Source organism: Vidua chalybeata, chromosome 9 (genome assembly GCF_026979565.1).
Source record: "Vidua chalybeata isolate OUT-0048 chromosome 9, bVidCha1 merged haplotype, whole genome shotgun sequence".
In the NCBI taxonomy this organism is placed as follows: domain Eukaryota; kingdom Metazoa; phylum Chordata; class Aves; order Passeriformes; family Viduidae; genus Vidua; species Vidua chalybeata.
In genome coordinates, this window is record NC_071538.1 from 8,640,792 (window position 1) to 8,664,201 (window position 23,410).

The 23,410-nt window shown below is 39.6% G+C and overlaps 1 protein-coding gene across 2 annotated transcripts in view; it reads left to right on the forward strand.

The window, feature by feature from the left end:
- DAB1 (DAB adaptor protein 1) overlaps nucleotides 1–23,410 on the forward strand; it is a 143,523-nt gene that overhangs the window by 6,072 nt on the left and 114,041 nt on the right. The window lies entirely within an intron of this gene.

Sequence of the window (23,410 nt, forward strand, 5' to 3'; positions counted from 1 at the left end):
ACTTCAAGATCATAACAAGAGTTACCTGAAAACAATTCTTTGCTCTTGAATTTCTTGAGGAACTTGGATTACTGGGAATCCAGTTGATGCAATACCCATTTCATTGTTTCCCTTTTACAGAAATGTCTTCTACCCTACTGACAGAGCAGTTACTTAGAGAACAGCAGGCATCACTATTGGTTGTTTCTTAACCTAAAGGATTATAAATTTTTTTTCAATAATTGAAGTAACTGAGGAGAAAATTGTGAGTGATTTTTTTACACTATTTAAAAAAAGCTGAATTTCTGTTCCTTGAGATGCAGCTCAATAAACTATGCTAAAACAGCAAAGAAAAAGAGCACTTCAACTTGTTTCACCTTTCCAGGAGCTGTCAGTCTCTGCCTGAGACTGGCCAGAGCCCTTCTATTGGCATGTGCTTTTTGCCAGATTAACATGGATTAGGTCACCTGAATTCTCCCCTCATTGAGTTCATACCTTTCCTTTTGTCCTCTGTCATGGTATCTGTCAGGACTGATGAGGAAAGAAAAGCTTCTCCTGTGTTTGGGATATTTTAAACGAATAATTAGCATGAAGTATTTGTTTTACCTTTTTTTATTTCCTCGTGTAACCTTTACAAACCAAATACTTCTTCACCTCTTGTGTTTTGCTTGTGGCTGTGATGGGGTAGGAGACTCTGCTTCCTTGTTCTTGAGGTTGGTGATGATGGGCACACATAACTTGGTGCTCTAGAGGATTCCTGGCTTAGGAATTTCTAAGTAGCTCCATAGTTAAGCCAAGCAAAAAAGTAATTAGGAAAAAAAAGCTAAATACTTCTAAACTTTAATGTAGCACAGCTGATACTCAGGAAATTGTACTGCTCTTCAGTTCATCAACAGTCAATGCTGCGAATACTTTATTAATATTTAAATTTTCCCTTTCATTCCTTTATGTAAAAAAATACACACTTAGTTTAGTTTTATTGTTACTGCCTCTTATGTCAGTTTTTTTCTAACTCTGAGGCTGATCAGCAAATTCAGACCTTTTAATGGCAAGATTAGATGACCTGTTAGGTGTTCATGTTTTAAATTTTAGCAGCTATTCCCCAAATATCAGGGGTCTTCCCAGCAGGTGGACTTCCCCCCTGCTTTTTAAACATAATGAAGGTTTTCCCATTGTAGAATTTTAATTTCTGTGAATGTGCATACATTTGGAAATGTGTTTGTTGTGCCACAGTAACACTGGCAGTGTCACTTGGAAATGTTGTGGCCCCTGTTTGTGGTTTTAAAACACCTGTTAGTTGTTTGCAATAAAGACTCCACTTTTTAATTGCACTATAATTAATACAAAACAAATCAACAGGAAGTACTACTTCACACAGCGTGCTAATAGTTAGTTCAAGTAAAAAAAAAATCAGTGAGTTTAATAAAGATTATTTTATGAATGAGGTTTTCCTTTGTGGCTGCTGAAGTAATCAAATCTCACGTTATGGCTTCAGGACAGTTTTCCACCCACCTTCCCTGTGTGATAGTTTTTATATATTCTGACCCATTTTTCTTCTTTCTGAAAACAAGAGAAATAAAATGTTTGAGAAGTCCTAAAGAGGATAACAAATTGAATTGACCACTTACTGTTCCTGGCACTCAAATTTTATGGTCCTTACCTCCCTAGTGATGGAGTGAGCTGTTCACCAGCACTGCGTGAGAGTTGCAGCTGATGAAATTTGGTGAAGTTCTTTCAAATCAGAGCCACTACACTGATTTCCATCACATGAGGGCTTGTCCCCTGTTGCTGTGTCACATTTGTAGCAAATGCTAATTGAATTTGGTGCTTACGGATCCTCAGAGAAAAGTGAGAATTGTTACTGACTGAATCCCACTGTGCCAGGCTTCAGTTTCTGGATTTCAGTGTGGGATGCTCCCAGAGAGAACATGAAATCTTCTTTATGTTGTCAAACAACACCAGAAAAACAACTCTGCTGCAGCCTCAGAACAGGTCTGAGACTTCAGCACTGCTGAGTTTGGGCTTGAAAAAGAACAGCAAGTGATTTTCATAAGGGAGCTCTGGTTGCAGCTCTTTATTTTCTTCATGGCAGGACTGTTGGTCCAGCAAGCTGCCTGTATGTGGTTGTCCCTTTTGAATGTAGAGTTTCTCATGTTTCATTCTTGCATAATTTGTTCTGTTGGATTCTCAACTGAGGTGAGGAGATGGCAGAGGGAAGGCTCTCCAAGGGATGCTTCTGTGCCTCAGCAGTCCTTGTTTGTTAATTTAGACACGATGCCCAGTCCTGACAGCTGAAATTTAGGTGAGAAGAATCCTGTCCTCAGTCACTGGCCTCGAGATGCCTTTTTTCCAGGGAGCAGAAATCCAGGGGAGCAGATCATGCACATCAAGCTTCAAAATATTGCTCAGGCTGTGCAGAGAAGTAACTCAGTTCTTTATTGCAAAGATCATCTCTACTTCAGAGAACAGACTGCAAGTGACCCGTGCACATTGTGGGTGGCTGGTTCTGCTAATCACTGTTTTTAGATGGAGCTTTTTGGTGGAGATGGGAAGGAGGACAGTGTTGAGAAGGAAAATAGCACAGGTAGAGTAATTGTTCTTGTGGATCTGGGAACACAAGAATAAATTTTCCTGATGAAGACAGCACTGATTTTCTTCTTTGTGGCTGAAAGTGTGTACATATTTTGCAATGCAGCCAATGAGTAAAGCAGGTGTAACACCAATTTTAATGTCTGTATTGGATGACCTCTAAGACTTTTTCTCATTCTAGTGGGCTAGGATTATCTTTGGTTGCTTCACAGTGATTATTTATTAATTAATTTATTAAGGAGACTTATTTTGAGGTTGGATGGTAGTGAATATATTACCTTGTTTTCATAGGTGCACATATATTTTCTTGAGAAAGACTGACACTAGATTTTTCCAAGGCTATCTAAGGTTTGATTTGTTACAAGAAACAGGCATCCAGAAACCACCAGGAATTGTGCTGATTTAGTGTATGTCTGGTTTCTGCTCCAAAAAATCATTCTGGAGATCAGTGTAGGTTCACTGTTGGGTATTCAGATAATACTGGAAAAAACCAAAAGAACTGAAACAAGGATGTCTGGAGGATTCCTTCCCACTTGGGGCATGAACATTGCAGGTCTCAGGTGAAAATTTTCAACTTCAGACAAAGTTATAATCAGCAGGAATAGAAGTAGTTCATGACAGCTCTGTAGTTCTACCATTAATACAGCATGAAAAAGTTCAGCCTCGAGTTCCAGCAGATGGTTGAAGAGGTTTGGCCACTGCTGGCACACTTCTGTTGGGCTGCATCTTTATCATTCCAGTATCACTGCCTGAGATAAAATGCAGACATGACAACATCTTGTGTATTAATCTTGCTGACTCCTAATTGTTCCAGCAAATACTTCCTGTAAGAAGTTGGCCACACTGGATACATTAGGGAGAGAACAGTGCTAAATGTAATGAATTGTGTATTCAGATGTACTTCAGCTTGTACTTCACTTGCAAAAAGTGGAGAGAATCTTGTCTGCCTGTCTTGAAAGTAAAGGGGAGAATGTCTGGAGGAACAGTTCCAATGCTTCACAATTAATAATAGCACTTTGAAGAGAAGCTTTTAGCAGAAGGGGAGCACATAGGTTACAGATTAGTACAGAGAACAATGTAATTTTTGTGCTAATATGTTGAGATCAAATAACTCATTAATGGGAGAATAATTTATAAGGATGATGCAAGTAGGAGAATAAAGTTCTTCTAAATATTAATCTACTGCATATATTATTTATTGTTGTAATAAAAGGTTGAGGAGTAGACAAGGGAGACTGAAATGCCTTGCAACTTCTAGTAGAGTTCACAAAGTGCTTTTTAAAATGAAATTTCTTTTAAATGAAAAATGCTGGCGTAACCTTTTGGTGAGGTAGTGGTAATAACTTGTAAAGTTTCTAGATGCATCTCTGTGCAGTAATGTGAGAGAACTCCTGAACCAGGGTTCTCTTCTGCAGGCTGAACAATCTCAACTCTCTCAGCCTTTCCTCCCAGCAGAGCTGCTCCACCCCCCTCATCACCCTGGTGCTTCCTGTGGACTCACTCCTATGGCACCATGTCCTTCCTTGCTGTGTATCACAGTTGGGAAGAGAAATCCCGAGTTTTGGCACCTGTAAAAGAGTGTTACGACCCTCCCACCTCAAATCTCACATGCCAAAGGTTGTCTTTTTAAAGACCTATTACATTCTCTGGTTATAGCCTTAGGAGCTGTACCCAGAATTTCAAAAATGGAATGGGAAAAGCAGCCCAGGGAAGAGTCAGGGTGCGGGAAAGAAACAGCTGCTGTTACAGGTACGATGTGTTACTACTCACAGCCTCCCTTTTATCCACTGAAAAAATTTATATTTAACAGCAACTTGTGAAACAGTCTAATGATGTGTTGATAAACTGGAGTGGGACCCATTTTAATTGTCATTTTTTTCAAAGTTTTTTTTATCTGCTGGCCTACTTCTTCAGGAGTTGAGTAGATGATTAGGTTGTGTATTCTATTTTTGAACACTCTTTTTGTAGTACAAAGCCTCGCGTGCTTCTGTCATTCAAAAACCTGACATGACTCTGAATCCCCTCCTGTGATAATTCTGATTGATCACTGAGGCTTTTAAAGCACTAACACCACCTGTAGCATGTGACAGAAATATGTCTTGCTTATTTTGAAGAAGTGGAGTTCACACATGTTCGCAAAGATTTGTTAAACAGGTCCTTGTAAATTTTTGCAAGGACTGTAAGTCGGACTGTGTGTAAAGGAGAATTCAGCCTTCTTTATTGTTTGTGAAAGCTTTTTGTTTCTTGTTCTTGTGTGATATTCTGGCACCTGTTGATGTTTGAAAGATTATTGCCACATTTCAGTGCATAGTATTGGGTAGAAAATGGCTTTACTGATGTGTTTCCTGGAGTTAATCAGAGATGCTGTTCCTGCCATTAGATAATCTTCATATATTACTGTTGATATGCATGTAGGAATGTGTTGTGCTTATTGTAAATAAAATGTTGCTTGCCGTTCGTTTTTGGCTGTGGTAAGCCAGATGTTTTTGAGCTCTGGTTTAGTGCTTTGCACTGCTGTTGTGTAGCTGTAAATCTCACAGGAATTCTGTCCCCCAGGGATCCGCTTTTCCTCGTGCCCAAGTGAGCAGTAAAAAAGCTTTTGCCCTGCACAGAAACCTGTAAGTTCTGCACGTGCTTCCAACTTCAGTGTCTTCATCTCTATTGGACATAGGTAGAAAATGTAGCATTACTTTCTGAAATGGCCATCAGAGCTTCCTAATGAGACACTTGGATTTTTTTCCTCCTTTGACAGAATTAAATGTTACCTATTAACCATAATGCTTAAATTGATGAAGTGTAAAACTAGTGAAATGGGTTACAGGGAAAGGAAGTGAAAATATTATGAACCATATGCCCTAATTTATGTCTTCTTAGAAAATCCATTTAATGAAATTAAGTATTTGGAATAATTCAGTGTATGATATTCAACAAGACGTACAGCAGTGATGGTAGGATGATCTTGCTTTTAATATAGTAAGGAAGATAGAACTCCTTTTCTGGGGAGGAACATCAAATCCTGTTGTGTTGAGATCCACGTGCATCATCAAGACCAGGTTTTCTTTTCCTTTGGACCTACATTGTTCTGTTTAATTGAGTAGCTGTGCCAGCAGCTTCTGCTGTGCTCTTTGTGATCTTTAATAGAGGCAAATGAGGTGCCAGCTCCTCGGGTGAGTTCTTAATCCCAGTTTCCTGGTCCCTCTCCTTTCCTCATGGCTCTGATCTGGATGCAGCTCCTCTCTCATAAATGACTGTCTCCATCCACTCTTAATCTCCCCCTCCCATGAAGCTGTTTTTACATCTTCACTCCCAGACTGAACCTCCCAAGTCCTCCATTATTAAACAGCTCTCACAAATTCTCCTCTTCTGCTTCTTGTGATACAAGACTTCGTGTCAGAGTCAATCCCTTTTTTCTCTGCTCTGACTCTTCTGTTTTATGCATTCAAACTCAGCAGCTTGCTGGGTGCCTTGATGGAAAGATGAACCTCTTGCTGTCACTTCGGCTGTTCTGTGTAATTTCAGTTCAAAGCAGTAATTAAAGAAATAGTCCATTTTCCAGGACAGTGTTTATAGGAATGTGAATGCACATTTTAGTTCCTTCTGGAGGCTGCAGGAAGGGTGATAGCACAGAGGGATTTTTGTATAATGGAGTCATCCTGGACAAATGTAAAAATCTCATTTTTTATTTTAAGTAGTTTTGGGCTTGAGACTTTTGGTTTGTGGCTTTTTGTTGTCTGTTTGTTGGCTTTTTTTTGGGGGGGACGTATTGTTGTTTTTTAGTGTTAGCAAGAAAACCAGGTCTGTGATATGAACACCAAATCCTACTCCCAGTTTCAAAACTCAGCAAACTTTTCATATATAAGTCTGTAATGATTATTTAATGTGGTCAAAACACACTATTTCCCTACATCCTAAATTTTGGAAGCAATTCAACCCATTCATCCCTCACATCCCGAAAATCATCCCAAAGCAGATAACACTTGACATGTTGAATTGTAACTTGAACAGTTAAAAATCTGCCAAGTGATTAAAGAGAGTGAGAAGTGTCAACCAACCTTGTCCACAGGTGATGCTTCCTACCCTGGCTTTGAGTAGAGAAAATGTAAATAGGTAATTTATTTAAAGGGACTTATTTAGCAATGTGATTGTTGATAACTACATCATAAATAAACTGCCCAGAATTTTTGGTGAAATTTTAGACCTTGAGACCAAAGGTGTAGGAGGTAACTGGAAGAGTGGATTTTGTGCAGATTATGTACTCACTGAGGTACTGTGGAACTGGTTGGTTTAATCAATATAAAATGTGCTTTATCTGATGACTCCTGTGAAACAGAGCATGAGGGTCATTGATACCAAGAGTTCTCTTGACTCTTGTTAAAGGGGGAGAGAGGAATTTAAGCTACACTGGTGTTTGGCTTCTTATCTTTCTGGTGATAATCATGGTGTGTTTAATGGCTGTGCATGTCTGAAGCATTTTCTTTAGGTAAATGAGTTTGGGATGTGGTTTTGGAATTTAGGGGGAGGAAGATGTATAAATACAACCAATATTACTCTTCTTGGGCCCTTACTAGAGAACTGAAAACATGCAGATGCTAAGTCAGGGAGTGAAAATGTCATCCTTCAAAGACACATGAAACGCAAGGACTGTGATAAAAGTGTTGTGCACTTTGAGGTGCACAACCTGAGTTACAAAGAAAGCTTGTAGTTCATGGAATTATGTCCATGAGTCTTTTAATTTACTCAGGTTGTTCCTTATTTCCTATGGAGCGTTGCAGAATTTGTTTCCCTGGAGGTGACTGAAGTAAGGCTGGAAAAATCCTACCTGATCTTTAATAATCCCTCACACTCATGGTAGTACTCCAGAATTGTACTATCATTGGATAATTTACACTTAAATCCTTTCATCTCTGTGCTCCCACCTTAAAAAAAAATCCTTTAAAGTCTTACGGGGAGCCAGGGATTGCACACTTGAAATACCTTGGCCTTGTTGCCAGTTCAGTCTCACCTGCTTACACTGATTTATTGTGATTTTCTTTTTCTTCTGAGGGCAAGACTGAAAAATACATTTTTCCCATTATGGTTAATAGATTCAGGAAGTAATTTGCAGATCAGGAAACAATGGATCTCATATGATAAAAGCACTGCCTAGGTAATTCATAAGGAAGATAAACTTGCATTGTTAAGCTTGCACATTTTACTCTTATTTGTAGGCCATGTATTGCTCTCCTGTGCTTTCCACCATTAAGCAGTATCATTATTGCATTAGTAAAAAAGCACTGCTGCTTTGACTGGCTTTCAGAACCACACACAGAATCAGATAATGCATTTTACTGAATTATGAAGAACTGTGTTGTTTATAACTCACTTAGTTATTGCTTTCAGGGCTCCGTGGTACAATTTAATCACTTCCCTGCATCACAAAGTTCTCCCAGGCTGCTGTGAGCAGCGAGGGTACAAAGCAGAGTGACTGGCAGCTAAGTGTTTCCATCAGTCAGGATACTGATTTATTTCTGTGAGGAGGAGTGTAAAGGAAATGAGAATGGCTGTTTTTTGTAAGTGATGCGCTGAATAGTCATCAGTTAAACACTGGAGGTCACAAATAAACACTGAAATCTTTGAGAAATGGGAAAAAAAAAGCCTGGAGTGTGTCTTGTCACCCTCACTGCACACAGGCTTTGGGAAGTGTGTGATGCTCATCATGTCCTGAAAAGGAAGCACAAAGGATGAGTCTGGAATCCTTTCACTCACAGGGTTTTCCTCTCAAAAGAAGGGACATGAAGCATTAAAAGGCAGGGTGCTAGGAATTCTTTGTTGTCTGGTTACTATACACACCTGTGAAGATTTTAACTGTATTCAGGATTCTGGCATTGCAGAATGTTTAAAGTGGACCCCAAGAATTGGAATAGGGCAGGTGGTGTAAATACCTGTGCAAATTGATCCCTTTTGGAGTTAAAAGTATAATTTAACTTGAGCAAATATAGGAGTAAAAACACTGGTGGAATATTATATCTGTGCTTTAAAAATATTCATAGGTATGCCTGAGATAGGAACAGATACATTAAAGTTTTCATTGCCTACTTGGAGGCAATAGAAATAATGTAATTTTATGTCCTTCTTGAAGTGCTGTTCTTAATCTGGAAAAAATAATTCTTTTTAGATTGCCAAAACAATAAATAATCTGTAGCAAACCTGACAACATTAGATGATGTTTACAGGAGCTAGAAAATTCAACTTAAGTTTTTTGCTAATGGTTTATCATTCCTTCGGTATTCCATCTGAACTCATACAGATATAAAATCCAGAGGAAACCAGCAGGTAGTTTTGAAAGAAATTAGGTCTTTCTAAGATTTTAAACCTCCAGAGCCCACTGAAAATCTGTGCTCAACAATCACTGCTTTTATAGCAAGGCAGATACCTTAGCTATCAGGAGACTGCTTTAGTGGGCTATTCCCTAGAAAGCCCCCTGTAGCCTAGCCTACATTTCCTCTTCTTTTTCTAAACTAAATCCTGAGGTTGTCAGACACTTTCATAAAATGTATAAACTAAAATTTGATGAAAAAATGTGGTTACTTAGAGAAAGAACTACTTTAGGAGAAGCTTTTAGTGCTGACAATAGAGAAACTTTTTACTGTCTCATGAAAAACTCAAACTCTGACTGCAGGGAGAGAGAGGAGGACTTGCCTCTTGGTCAGAGGAGAAATCTCTGGTTTTGCTGCTAAATGCACTCAGGGGAAGTGAAGGTTTCTGCAGTATAAAATAATCAAATATAAAAGCAGCCCTTGCTGTTGCAGAGACTGGATGGAAAAGGAGAGGCCCCACTTTTTGATTACACTGATTTCTGGATGGTTTATGCATCCAGATGAATTGATATTTCTTCTGATGCTGCCCATTAAGACACAGATTTTGAAGCCTATTTTGTCTCTTTCACAGGGAAGGTGTATGATATGTTGATAGATGTATGATCATGATAGTTTTGGAAGATGAAGGAGAAGAGAAAATGTGCTGTGGGCAGGAAACAGCTACTTCAGCATTTCTTTTCCCTCCTGTCTTTTTTTTTTCCTGAGCTAACATTCCATTCAGCCTGAATACAGATCTGTTCTTAATGTGTTCAACTGCATTATTTAGCCCACCAGTGCAAGCCAAATTGTTATCTGTGGAGATGGAATTGCTAAGTTGATTTAATGGAGCTTTGTTAATCTGAAATTTCATTTAAATCTTGTCTTGGATGTGTCTGTTGTCACTTCTTTGTGTTTAGGATGGGTGATTTTGGCCAAAAGGCACAAATTTACACCAGGAGCAGCTCTTTAGCTCCTGGATACCTGCAAGAAGGCTGTGGAGGAGACTCTTGTCTTGTGAGAAGCACTTAAAACTTGCTATTAAGTCCTGTAGTGCCTCTGTTTGCAGCACATCGATCCCTTGGAAGTGAAGCCCTGAAGGAGCAGATCTCTGTTGTGGTTGTGGCTGTGATTAATTACGGAGAAGCACAGAAAAGAAAACCTGAGTGGTTTATTCATAACCTGCTTGGTGCCTGCATTCCTGACTCCTGCATGGCTGGAATGGGAGCCACCAGTTGAAAACACAACCAGCTGCTGGCTGCAAAGATCTGCAGTGGTTAAAAACACTGAGAGAGAGAGATCAAATAGTCCCCTGGAAGGATAAGGAGAAGAGCGAATTTGCAAGCCTGGAATGTGTTTTTCCCTACAGTATCCATTTCCATTTTCTGTGAAATGGCTTTCAATATTTAGGTTATTTCACATTTTGTTATAATCTCTTGGATGGAGATCAGATAAGAGATTTACAGTCTGAAAACAGGTTGAAATGGTTCTTGATGGTGTCAGGAATATTTGCAAGGTTTTAGCAGCTGATATGGCACAGATGAGTGGATAATACAAATAATAACATTTATTATCTCTGTTGCTATCCCATTCCCCAGAACTGTGGAGGTGGATTGGAGCCCTCCTTGCCTTCATTTTCCCCCATGATCATAGGCACTGTATCAAACAGGAAAAAAAATCCCAAATTATGTTTTAGAATGCTTGATAGTGGAGATACTTGCAGTTGTCTGATGAGGAAATAGCAGAATGATGTGACTCTGGTTATGAGCTAGTCAGTGGTGTCACTGGTCAAATAACACCTTCTACCCCCTTCTCTCTCATTCATTAATCACACCACAAATGACATATTCAAGGTGAAATTTTAACAACAAATAATTGGCTTTGGAGGAGTCTGTGTGGCCCAGGTTTGGGAGGGCACTTGGACCTGCCTGAAGATGCTTGTTTTGGCAGCAGAGTGTGGTGATGCAGATAGAAATGGGTTGAGTACAAGTTATTAGTGGTTTAAGAATATTATGTGGGATAAAATTGCAACCTCTCAGCTGTCCCACCTCCCTGAAGCAGTGCAGCCAGTGATCCTTTCCAGATTGTTTTTCCTGAGGTCTGATTTGATGCAAGATCAAATAAACTTCGGCTACTGAGCAAAGTAACCCTCTCACTTGACTTGAGGGGGACTTACATGGGCACTCAGACTTTCTATAACAGATTTTTTGCAGCATCAGGCTTCTGTTTGCAGGATTTGGTAATGCATTTCTTAATGGAAGATGAAAAAGTTCTGTTGCCTGTGAAATGTTGAACGTTTAAAGCTTTCTGCTCTCTAACAGCTTTCTAGTTTCTCTTTGTTTCTCCATAAAGTCTCTTCTTTCCCACATTATTCTGTCTCCTCAGAGCAATCTTCAGCTCAAAGTGAGGACAGATTTGTACCTTGAGCAGTTCAACGTCTTGAAGCTGAGATTTGTGGTAGGGAAAATATGATGTGATGCAAGGACAAAAGGTGGTCTTGCCCAGATTCCCATGTTTGTCCATAATTAATGTATTTCTTTCCTGTTACTTTCAAAGGTTTTATTTCTAGTCAGGAGTTAAATAGGCCCATTCAGTGTTTACATTTATGCAAATGATCGTTGTGTCACTCAGGTTGCAACATTAAAGAAAAAAAGCCAGATATTTTACATGCCTTTGAGTATTGAAGTGATTGCAATTACCTACATAAAAGGAGTTGCTTTATTAATTAATTAACTTGGAGAAAAATGTCTAGTGACCCTCTGAAGGAATATCAATAACTGAAACATTAATTATGTAAATAAGATCTGCCTTTACTGTTCATTATTCATCGTTTAACATGAAAATTGCCTTTTAAAATAATGCTTCATTCATATATTTCAATAAATGTCGAGTCCGCCTAGCTTGTCACTTGGATTTAGATTCTGAGTCAAAAACTGTAGTGACATCAGACTTTGGGACACTTCCTTTGAGCCAACAACACCCAGTTCCCAATTTCTGGGCTGTCATTTTTTGGGGATGGGCTCTCTGAGGCAGCAAATGCCCTTTGGGAGTGAGTTCTTGCAAAATTCTTGTCTGGAGAGACAGAGTTGTGGCATTTCATGGGTGAGGAAGGAGGAGAAAGAAGCAGCAAGATACTTGCAGGGCTTTTGTGACTTTCCCAAGGTCTCAGAAGGGAGGCTGCAGGACCAGCCCAGCTCCAGGTCCTGTTGGGTTGTGGAATTGAATTTATCACTGAGTCATAGGCAGCAGTACCAAGGCAAACAAATACCACAATGAAAACAAGGTTAGCCCACGTGGTTGGTGGCTGTGATCCTGTGCACTCTGTAAACTTGCTGGTCCTTTTTACATTTGGAGGATGTGACTGAATGCCTCCTGGCAAGTGCTGCAGGTAATTTTGTTCACGTTATGAGAATCCTTTCCTTGTAAAGAGCTCTGCTTTTTTTGTTTTCTAAAGTTTCACCGAGCGTGTTAGCAAATTCTGATGAAGGATTCCTGGAGGGTTTTATTCCTTTTCACATCCCTAAAGACAACACACAAAGGTTTCCAGGGTTACTTTTTGCTCAGGTAGCTGTGAGTGCACCTGTAAGAAGAGAGGGAGGAAGAGCTGTGTTTTATTCTCATAATCTCAAAGGCTGTGATGCATGTAATCTTGAGTGTGCAGACAAAAAATAGTAGCTGTGCAGTCCCAGAAAATCCTTTACTCTCCACTCCCTGAAGAGCACCTGCTTATGAGCATAAGACTTTCAGATTGCCTTTTTTTAATGCCTCAGAACTCGCTTTGCCCATAGCAGGAAGGGCTGATGAAGAAATGTGTGTGTCCCCCCCTTTCCCTTGCAGCGTGATGGATTGTGGAAGTCCTGATTGAAAATTCTAATCACAGCCTTGCAGTCCTTCAGATCACAACCCCTGACAGTTGATTCACTCCTTTTCATGCCTGCTGCCTCTGAGTGCTCCTGGTGCCTCGTCTGCATGAGTCTATCATTAGCACACAAAGCATGATGGATCGGCCGGGGTACCTCTGTCCTCAGAACCTGGGAAATGCTTCTCTTCCAGAATCAAAGAACCTGTGTGTGACATCGTCATGAACGAGGCAAGAAAGTAATACAGTGTTGGAGGTGCCTGTTTGCTGCCACTGTTTAGAGGGAAAATGATGCATTGTGGGGACTGTAAGTACCTGGCCTGTTTGTTTGGGGTTTGGCTCCTGGCTGGGAGCGATGCAGAAAATCCCGGGTGTGGAGCAGTGCATGAGCTGAGACTGGCAGGTGCACAGCAGTTGTAATGCTGTTTGGAAATCAGGGCTGTAAACACTTCCAAAATTCTACTTAAAAGTTCAGCCTGTTAATGAAATCATTTAAGTTTCAATGAGATCTGATGAGCAAGATGATTACAAATTATTATTATTTTGATACTGACTGGGCTCGGTTCACTTTGGTGGATTCTCTTCTACAGACCCTTTCAACAGGAAACTTTTGCAAATGTTTGCATCTTGCAAATGCTTTTATTCATCTGTGTGACTTGGCATTTAATGTTTCAGTGAACAAGACAGTTAAGTTTTGGCTCCAGTGAAAGATTGATAGGAACAATTTTCGAATGTGGTATCACAACAAAGTGAAAATATGTCATGTTCAAATACTGAGCTCTGATGCATCATGTGGTCTTGTAATAAATGAAACAGCACTACCAACCTGACAGATGTGCAAGAAAACGGTTTTAAATTTATGATGATTAATTTTCAAGATGAACTGCAATGAAAAAAATTGTTAGTAGATACTTAAAGAAGGTAAGGGGAACCGGCTTTCTGAAATGAGAACAGGCAGGTAATGATAAAGCTGCCTTCACTTTTATGTTTTGCTTTCTAAAATTTCAGCAATGGGAAAATTCATATTCTGGCTGCTGCAGCTGGCGTTAACTGCTACTCATGCAAGTGTAACATCTCATGGGAATTCCACTTCTTGGATGTGTGCTACTGTTTCGTGCTGGTTGTCTTGGAAGTAGGAGTAATTCAAAGCAGAGCTGAAGGGTTTCTACCTGGTGATTCTTTCAGAGCCATCAAAATAAAATGCACTGAACTCAGTGAGAAAACAGAAGTAGCTTGATACTACCTTGAAAGAAAACCAAACATTTCGGAAACTCAGCATGTTCATTCATTTTGAGGATTTGCCACTTGAGCAATGACTTTATTTTGCACTAGGACAGTAAAATGTAAAGCATATTGTTAGGTAATAAACTGATTTAGTTAAGCATTGTAAGGTAATTTCAGGCTAAAAACAGCCCTCGATAGCCTGAAGTGAAGTCTACTCCTGCCAAATGCAAGGAGATAAAATACTGCCCATCCCTCGCAGTAAACTCCGTTATTTCAAGGAGCTGTGTCCCAGTGAGGCCAAAACGGAGCTTTCCAGTTGGAAATGGAGAAAAAACAGCCTCAGAAAGGATGTGGGCTGTACTTTTTTCAGAACAGGAGTTCAGCAGGGGAAAAAAAAAATCCTAAGTGTCAGTGTCATGTTATTTTGAAACAAACAAAATACCTTTAAAAGGAGATGTTTTGTTTGTCATTAGCACTCTAAGCTTTTACATGGGAATGTTTTAGGTTGGCAAGTTACGTGGGAAACCCCAGCAATTGTCAGCCAGCTGTTAATTTCAGGCACTCGGAGAACAGCTGGTCTGTAGCATCTCCTCATATCTGACTTTCCTCATCTTCTGCAGTGCTCCCTCATCTCTGTTAAACACACTTGACAGTTCTAGATTTTTCCCTTATTATTTGAGGGAAATTATAATTATTTGGGACAGTGGTTGTGGAACTCAAAGGCAGTATTTTGTCTGTGGATTGCAATTGAAGTTCACTTAATAGAAAGTAAAAATTCCAGAAGCCATTTTTGGCTGTCTGAAGATAGATCTGACTGCATGTGTCCATTTTTTTTCTGCAGAAAGACTTGTCAAAACAAGGTCTCTGCTGGTCCCTATCAGGTCCCTGTCTTACAGTGCCCAGAGGAAAGAAAAAAACAAAATGTCTGAAGAGCTTAATAGAAAATTAGTATAATAAGTATAAAACTGTCAAAACAGATGAGGTGTATCTGGAAATGTACAGTATATTGTGTTTGGTGCCTTTAGTGCACTTTGTAATGGCTTTCCTACAAGTTGCTTTGGCCCTTAGTCTTTATTATCAGGAATTGTTTTTATCCGCTGAAATCTTCAAAGAATAGCCAAGATTATGCTGAAATTTAATGTCTTTACCTCCAACTAATGCCAGTGTCTGTGCTGGAGGGAGATACTTTATTTAGCAGATGCTTGTGAATGCTCTGTCCCTGCTCTGGAATCACCAGGAATCCACTGAAAATTCGCTTCTACCAAATCTGGATTTTTTCCCAATGTTACTTTGTTTTAGAAATGAGAATACTCTGTGAGACTTTCATGATCAGCACTGATCAGTTGTACTGTGGCATTTTTACAGTTGGATAGCATTCAAAGTTCCTTAAGCACCGATATTGGCAAACATTGGAGTGTCACATGAATGTGTTCTGAGGTCTGTTAGCACCTGGCATGAAGTGACCTGAGGAATGTGTTCATTGCTTCCAGTGACAATTAGATTGTCTCTCTTTTGCAGTTTCTGACAAGCTTAGCTCTCCAATAACCTGTGGTTATTTTCCCTCTGAGTTGATGAAGCTTTGTAAGTTTTGGAGGTTAATTCAAAGAACATTTGAGTTGTACTTGCCGCCGAAGAAGTTCCATTTAGGGTGGGCTGTGTTTTATTTTAAAGGGTGTAATTCATTATTGTGTAAGGATTTATACTGTCTTTAGTTACACACAAGATATAATGGTCTTAAGGCATAAGAAAAGTAGTTGTATTTTTAAAAATAATATATTTTTCTGAACTGTATTTTGTCAGTGTTAACTTAGATTTTTCTGATCTGTTTAATTCAGTGAATTTAATCTTTCATTTCATTACATCAGGAAAGATTTCATGAAATGACTATAAAGGCATATCCAAATTGCTCTGTATTACCATGGAGAGCTGCATTTCTGGCCTTTGTAGCTGTACCCAAGTGCACTTTAATCCAGGCAGCAGGAGTGGTGCTCGTGTGCCAACTGTGACAGCTCTGCTTCCAAGGCCACTGTCCAAGCCTGCCCAGCACTGTCAGGGCTCACTTTTCACAGCCTGCTCCTGCCTGGTTTGGGCTCTGACTTAGTTCTGTTCACACAATGGAATTCCTATTTCCTAGGTCTGGCTGTAAATTTCCCTAAACAGACAGAGTGGATTGTTTTGTAAAATTTTTACATTTCCTCGCATCCTTTGCTTGTGAAAAAAAAAAAGGCTTCTTATTTACAAAATATTTACTGTATTATTCATCATAAATATCATAAATATATTGTATATATTTACTATGTATACAGTCACTGCAGTGCAAATATGTAACTTCTTAATAGAAAATACTCATAAAACTGGGTTGATATTTGAGATTACTACTCTGAATCCTGGCAAGAGGTACCTAAATTCCATCCACCACGGTGACTAACATTTTGACATTTACAGATGGGCCTTTGACTTTACAGTTTGTCACACGTGACCTGTGTATCCTTGGCTGTAAATACCTGGAATGTGGAGGATGAAGCTGGAATCTTATCTGTGCATGCAAATGTTTGCTTTTAAATTTCACTAGAAATAATTTTCATACCTTAAGATAGTTCCCCATCTGAAATGTGAGTTGCAGATGGTACAGTTATAGGATTATATTGGAATTAGTAGTTATTAGAGTATTAGAACTAATTTGAATTAAAGATTGTTTATGAGTTTTGGACCTTATGTAAAATATTGTGATACGTACTTTGGCGAGATAAACTAAACTGTTAGTGAAGATTTTACTTTTCCACTGAGACTGGAGAAATATTTTTCTCCTAAATACTGAGTGTAGAGTATTTTATGATGGCTTGCCTATAATGAATCTTTCAGTTTGTTGATGGAGCTGCTCAAACACACCCAATAATAAAGAGTGCCAAGAAAGCTGAATTTCCATCCTGCTCTGCCACTATTGGCTGGGAGTGACCAAATCACTGTTGCAATAGGTAGTTAAATATTCTGGTTTTCTTTTTAACTTGTGAAGGCAGACTGATCAAAAGGCATACTGTCAGATTACATGGGAAGTCGGGATTTTACTTCCCCAAGAAAATACGGGTTTCCCTATAGCCCATTTTAAGTCCAGTGCCATACTTTATTAGGTATTAAAAATGTGATCTGTAATAAAATTGAAAATAATGTATTGGTATGTTCACGTTTTAAGCAGTAATGGCCGTGGCTTGTCTGAACTGGCCTGGACTTCATTTTAACATCCAGCGACAAAGTGGAAAGGCTGTACAAATGTATGGCACTTTAATTAATGGGGGCAATACTGAGCTTTGAAAGTCCTCTGGAGCTTTTGTCTCTGTTGGAACATTGTGCTGTGAATCTTCCCTAATAGTTAAAGCAAATGAAGTAAGATAGCCTTTGGGCTATTTTGTTACACTGTGTTGTTGGGGGGGAAAAAAAATTAATCCTGTGCCATTTTGCATTTGCTGTCTGTGAATCAAACTGTGAAAGCTAATTTAAAAACTTTCACACTCGGCTTGAATGAGGACTGTCAGTGCTTGGAGAATGTCAAATTGAATGCAATTAGCTGGAGTTGGGCTAGCCTAGATAAACCCATCAGACTCAAAGTGCTCAGCCTTAACGACTGCCCTGATAAACTTAACACAGAGGTTACAGGAAAGAATTTAAAAGCGTTACAGTCCTGCTGAAAACTTGTCCTGTAGAGAAGAGGTCTTTGAAACCAAAATAAATTGTACACCAAGGGGGCAGGGAGGTGGTGAGACCCTGTGGAAAGTTAAATACAGCACAGAGATGCAACCAGGAAAGGGAAACAAAACCACTGATGAGCCTGCTCAGAAATTGTAAATGCATCAATTACTTAAGTATTTATTAATTGTTAAGCAGCAAGTTAGCATTTGTGGTCTCTGAAGTCGTTGGGTGTCAAAGGCATTTGTAGAAGAGGCAGTGGTACAGCTGTGGTGGAGTGAAATCTTGGAATGTCTTGGTGCTACGGCTGTTCTGGGTTTTTTGGGGAAATAATGGGGTTTTGAAGGTCACCTCTTAATTGTACCTGTTCATAAACGCTGCATCGACCTATAATGGGGACACTTAATTGATAAAGTGAAGTTCTGTGCTTGGTTCTGTGTGTTCAGAGTGACTTTCAGATGGGATGTGAGCTGACTGCGGGTGCTCAAGACACAGGGAATTTAGGAAGAAGACTGGAGGAGAAATAGGTGATGAACAGCTGAAGTTGTGAGAAGAGTTATCTGCAACATCAACTGCTAATCTAAAATATAATGACTCTTCCCTTGGAAGATGGGATGATTGCCAGTCAGTGGACTGTGGCTTTTGGGATATTATTTTTCCATGAGAACATGCCAGAAAATGTGTTTGGAGCTCATTCAGAACATTCTTTTTTTCTTTTCTCTCCACTTTTTCTTGGAGAAGACTCCCTGCAGAGTTATATCTCCAGGTGCTGAGTGAGGTCTTAGCCCAAGTTATTCCCTGAGAATTGTAGTGAGTGACCCCTGATTTTCCTCATGGAGAGAGAGCCCTGATGGTAAATTGAAAAGAACTGAGTCTGTAAATTAGCATTTTACATGTCATCCCTTCTCACATGAGCAACATGAATTGTGCAGACAACAGCAGCATTTTTAGTTAATGAACCCAGCCATGAGCACTGTTCACATTTAACATATTTACAGGGGGTAGCATCCAGTCAAAAAATTCCATTAATTCTTTTTGCATGAATATTGTGTGCATGAGTGCATGCATTTATGTGTGCATTTGTATGTATGTGTACACTATCAGTGTATGCAGTGTTAAAGCATATAGAGTGATTCAAGAAGAATCACTGAGGAGGTTTCATTAGGCATGTAAATATATTCAGCAGAAGATTTGAAATAACTCTTTAATGGAAAAAAAAGGAAAAACTGTGCCATTTGACATGAGAAATCTATTTTGAACTATAGTATATGCACAGTCTGTTTTCTGCTTTCCCTTTCTTGAAATTGTTGCCTGAAATATTATGGTGGCATGCAAAGGCTTGAAGTTTAATTTTAAATTTAATTTGCCTGAATGCTGCCAGGGTATTTTTACACAGACAGTAAAATTGCAACTTGGTAATAATGCATGGCACTCAATTTCTATAGAAATGGCATTCAGGATAGAACTTTGGGCTCATAAGTAAGATAATATGAAATCCCACGTGTTAATGATGATTTAAAAATATTTTCAGGAATATGTAAATGTAATTTTTGCCTTGATTTTGTTAGTTTTATGGGCAGCAGGGGAAAGAGTTTGTAACAGTCATATATATGTATATTTAAAGCTGTGAATGAACTTTTTTCAATCTGTTAATCCAAATGTTCTTTAATGGCTAAAAATAGAATCAAATTACTTCATATCAAAAAATCTGGGACTTACTTACTGAGTTTCAGGCAGAATTATTCTTCCAATAATATTCTGAATATTCTTAAACAGACTGTTGGAAGGTTGCTGAGCTGCTGAAGGCTGGGCTTCCTCACCTGTGATTGCTGATAATCTGGTTGTCCTTCCCGACTTCAGTGCTGATAGGAATGCCTGTTTGGTGAAAAAAACCAATATTTTAATGGCTATTACAATATGAAGTATTTGCCTTGAGGTGTTCAACATCAGTTATCAGTGTAACTTTATCTTCAGGCTCTCTGTCACCTTCTTGGACAGCACAAGACCTTGAGCTGGGCCTCCGTATGGGGAATGCTGCTCTCCTCAGTGTTGCACCTGAAACCAGCTGGCTCAGGGCTGAGCCTGGTACTTCGTTGTGTCCCACAGGTGGTGTCACATCTCCAGTGGGTTGTAATTCATGGGGAGGAGCAGAGGAGATGAGAGAAAGACTTTTTTTTTTTTTCTTCTTGAATGTCATATTTCCCATTGTTTTCTGATGTGTGTTTTCATATAACTCATGCAGATCCTTGTACTCATTTGGCTGCTTAAGAGTTCCCCATCTGAATAATCAAACACTTTTTTTTTTTCCTCCTGACATGTTAGCCTGGCAGTGGTTTGGGGGTTCCTTTTCCTGGAAGTGATTCTTTTTGCAGTGTCCCTGGGCTTTCCTCCTGTTTTAGGGTGTGAGGTGGTCGTGCACACCTGGTTATGTCACAGTGGGGACCCTCTATGGATGTCTCTCTGTATGGAATTAAGACTATTTCCCAAAGGAAATCTTTGGTTTAAAGATACACCATGAAGTCTCTGTGTGGTTGGTTGGTTTTATTTACTAAAGTAGTGCTCAGTAATTTATTATTTAGAGAAGTAGTGAATGATCTGAGCATTCACAGCTCAGGACTATGTTTTGTCTTTCCAAGCACATTCTGACACCACTTTGACACAGAGACCTGAAAGTCACAGCTAGAATTGAACATTGTGCTTTCCTTTCCTATCCTGTTTTTCCCAGGTCATGTTTGAAAGAGAGTCCCTGCTGCCAGACCCAAATCCCACATTGCTGATGTAACTTTTGCCAGAGTAGGTGCTGAAGGAATGCAGCTTTGGAGCCAAATTCCGGAAGGTGCTGCAGTGTGGTTGTTGCACACCTGTGCTGCTGCTTTTTCCTGCATGGAATTACTCACACAAAAAAAAAAAAAGAAAAAAGTAAATTGCGGTTCCAGAGCCAAGCGCATCAGTAAAGAGATGCTGAATTTATCATTGTCCAGGTGGAATGAAAAGTTGTGGGTGCAGTCACAGAGTAACTTCTCTTTTCGTGTGACACCTTTAGGTACAGACAGTCCCTGCTGGAGGATCAAAGTCAGGGCTGTGAGCTAAAGGCAGTCACAGTCTGTGGTCATTGCTTGGTGAGGAGGAGGAGGAGGAGGGATGATCTCATGCCTTGGGGCAGCAGGACAAGGTCTTGGAGCTTGAGCTCTGTGTGTCATTGCTCCTGCATGTGTCGTCCAAGATGTCAGCCCTGGCACTTCACTTTGGTAAGGAGCTAAAGCCAGAGCTCATGAAGGGAGATATCACACAGCTTTAACACATCGTGCTTACCAGACAGCCCTGTAATTAAATCAAACATCATCAGTAGCCAAATCTCCTTAAAAATGGTCAGAAAGACTCATAAATTCCTTGTCAAAAGTATTAGGTTTAACTCAGATTTTATTGACATGTTTTGGGCTACTGTAATGTACATTTCCTTAGTTGGACTACCTGAGCTAATGGATTAAGTACCGTTAATTTCAGCTCCTGTGTAGGTGCCTGTAGCTTCTGTGTACCTGTGAGTTCAAGTATAAAGTCTTTTCTGTGACTGTTATTTGAAATAAATCTAGAAAACTCTTCTAAGCATTGTTTGCAAAAGAAGCAATATTTTTAGAAAATTCAGTGAACTTCTCTTTGCCTGTGTTGATACTGTGTCAGTAGTCTCTTGTTGGTTGTTTTTTGGTTTTCTAATTTTTAATTGATTTTATTGCTAGGCACTGTTCTGTCATGTAATAAAAATCATTATTCTGCCCTTCTTGCAGTGTTTTTGATAAAAATATATCTGAGGAAGAAATCCATTATGCATCTTATTTTTTAAAAGAAACATCTCTGTGCTCTTTTTAAAATTAAAGAATATAATGTATCTTAGGCTTCTTAAAATCAAAGTAGGATGAAGTATTCACTGCAGATGATCCTGTGGAAAGGCTTTGCAAGAGGAGGGCAATCAAGTGGGGATAATTAGAGTTACTACTTAAATATGCAGAAAGCAAAAAGCTTATCTGGAAGAGCAGGGTGAAATGTAAGCACAGCGTAAGGCTCACGTAAGGATGATTTGCAAGCAATAAAATCACACCTCCCTGACTTTGTAAGTACAAACTAATAAGCAGTATTTAATAATGGAGACTGTAATAGTGTGGGATATAAACCCAGTGGAATGTGATTTTACCATTAGATCTTACCTGAAGGGGATGGATTGGTTTAGCACAGGCAGAGTGAGGATTACAGGTATTTGGAATGTGTGTGCAGTAAGGGATGAGAGTAATTGCTCAAGATAATCTCTGAGCAGTTAACTGAGAATAATGATAGGGGGTTGGTGGGATTTCTCTTCCCAGGTTTTACTTCTTCCTCTGAATCAGCCTGAAAGTGTGAACCCCTCTGATGGGACTCTTGCTGCTCCTGTGATTTGGAAAGGTTTGCTGAAGAACAGAATTAATGTGCTGCTAAGAACAAATCCTCCTTGGCAGAGGAGTGGGTCGGATGGTCTTCAAGTTCTTAATCATCCCTGATTTTGTAACTCTGTCATTATTTTCGTTAATTAACTTGAGTGGGTAACACAAACATCACACTTCTTCCAAAATTAATATTATTAACTGCCTGCCATTTAGTCTGCTGATCTGAAAAAAAGCCCAAACCAAAATGTTAAAGTGGTGCACAGGCAGTAACTTCATTGAGCATGTATTTATCCAAATGGCTTTGACTGGGCATCATCTGCAGCCTCACCCTGTGCTGAGAGCCTGCCTGGTTTCACAAGCTGGGCAAGGCCAGGCCTGCCTGCAGCTGGGCTTTGGGAGGCAGGAGCTGCTGGAAAGGCTGGGATTCAGGAGCTGGTTCTTCCCTGGGGCTCAGCTGCAGGGCAGTGCCAGGGGTGCCCTGCTCAAAGGAGAAAGGAGCTGGGGGCCTGACCACTGGAATTCCTTTGAGTTCCCCTGGCCCTTTCAGAAGGCCATGGGTGCTTAACCCAGTGGTCCTGGCTACCTTCCAAGTGGAGTAATTAAATTGTGCATTCCTGAATTCCCTCTCGTTTTAATTGGATTTGGAATTCTTCACCTTTTGGCTTTAAACTCGCCTGGCAAAACAACTGTTTCTCATTACAGCAAGGGCTTTATTCAGATCAGGGTATATTAGCCTTGAATGTAATGTACATTGCTTTAAGTGTGCCAGGTGTTTCGGGAGAGCAGTGTACAAGGGAGAGCAACGTTTTGCTTCTATTTTTAATTGATTTTCTTTGCTGTACTGAAGTGCACCCATTTGATGGTTATTCCTGTTCGCTCTCTCAGTTTACAGGCCTTGTTGAGACTGTAGAATCAAAGGCAATTCATGAAAATATTTTAGATCTTTGCTGCATCCAGGAAACTTCTGTTTGCCTCTGTGTTCAGCTTTCATCTCTTTTGTGTAGTCAGTGAAATCTAGGGCATCAGTGGAAATCCAGTTTTTACTGTGTATCCAAATGTTCACCTGATCATGGAGACTGCTCAGCACTTCACAGGAACCAGCTGGTAAACAAGGGAATCTGTGCTACAACTCCCCTAAAATATGGCTTGGTTTCTACTGTGCCAGTAACTTCTGTTCATGTACTGGAGCCTAAATAATTGATTTTTTCAGTGTGTGCCACAGCACAGCATTTTAAAGGACAGGCTGCCTTGTCAATGAGTACTGTGGTTCTGCAGAAATTTTAATTAATCAATAGGGATGTCCAAAAGTTGTAGGCAGTAATGAGAGTGAATAC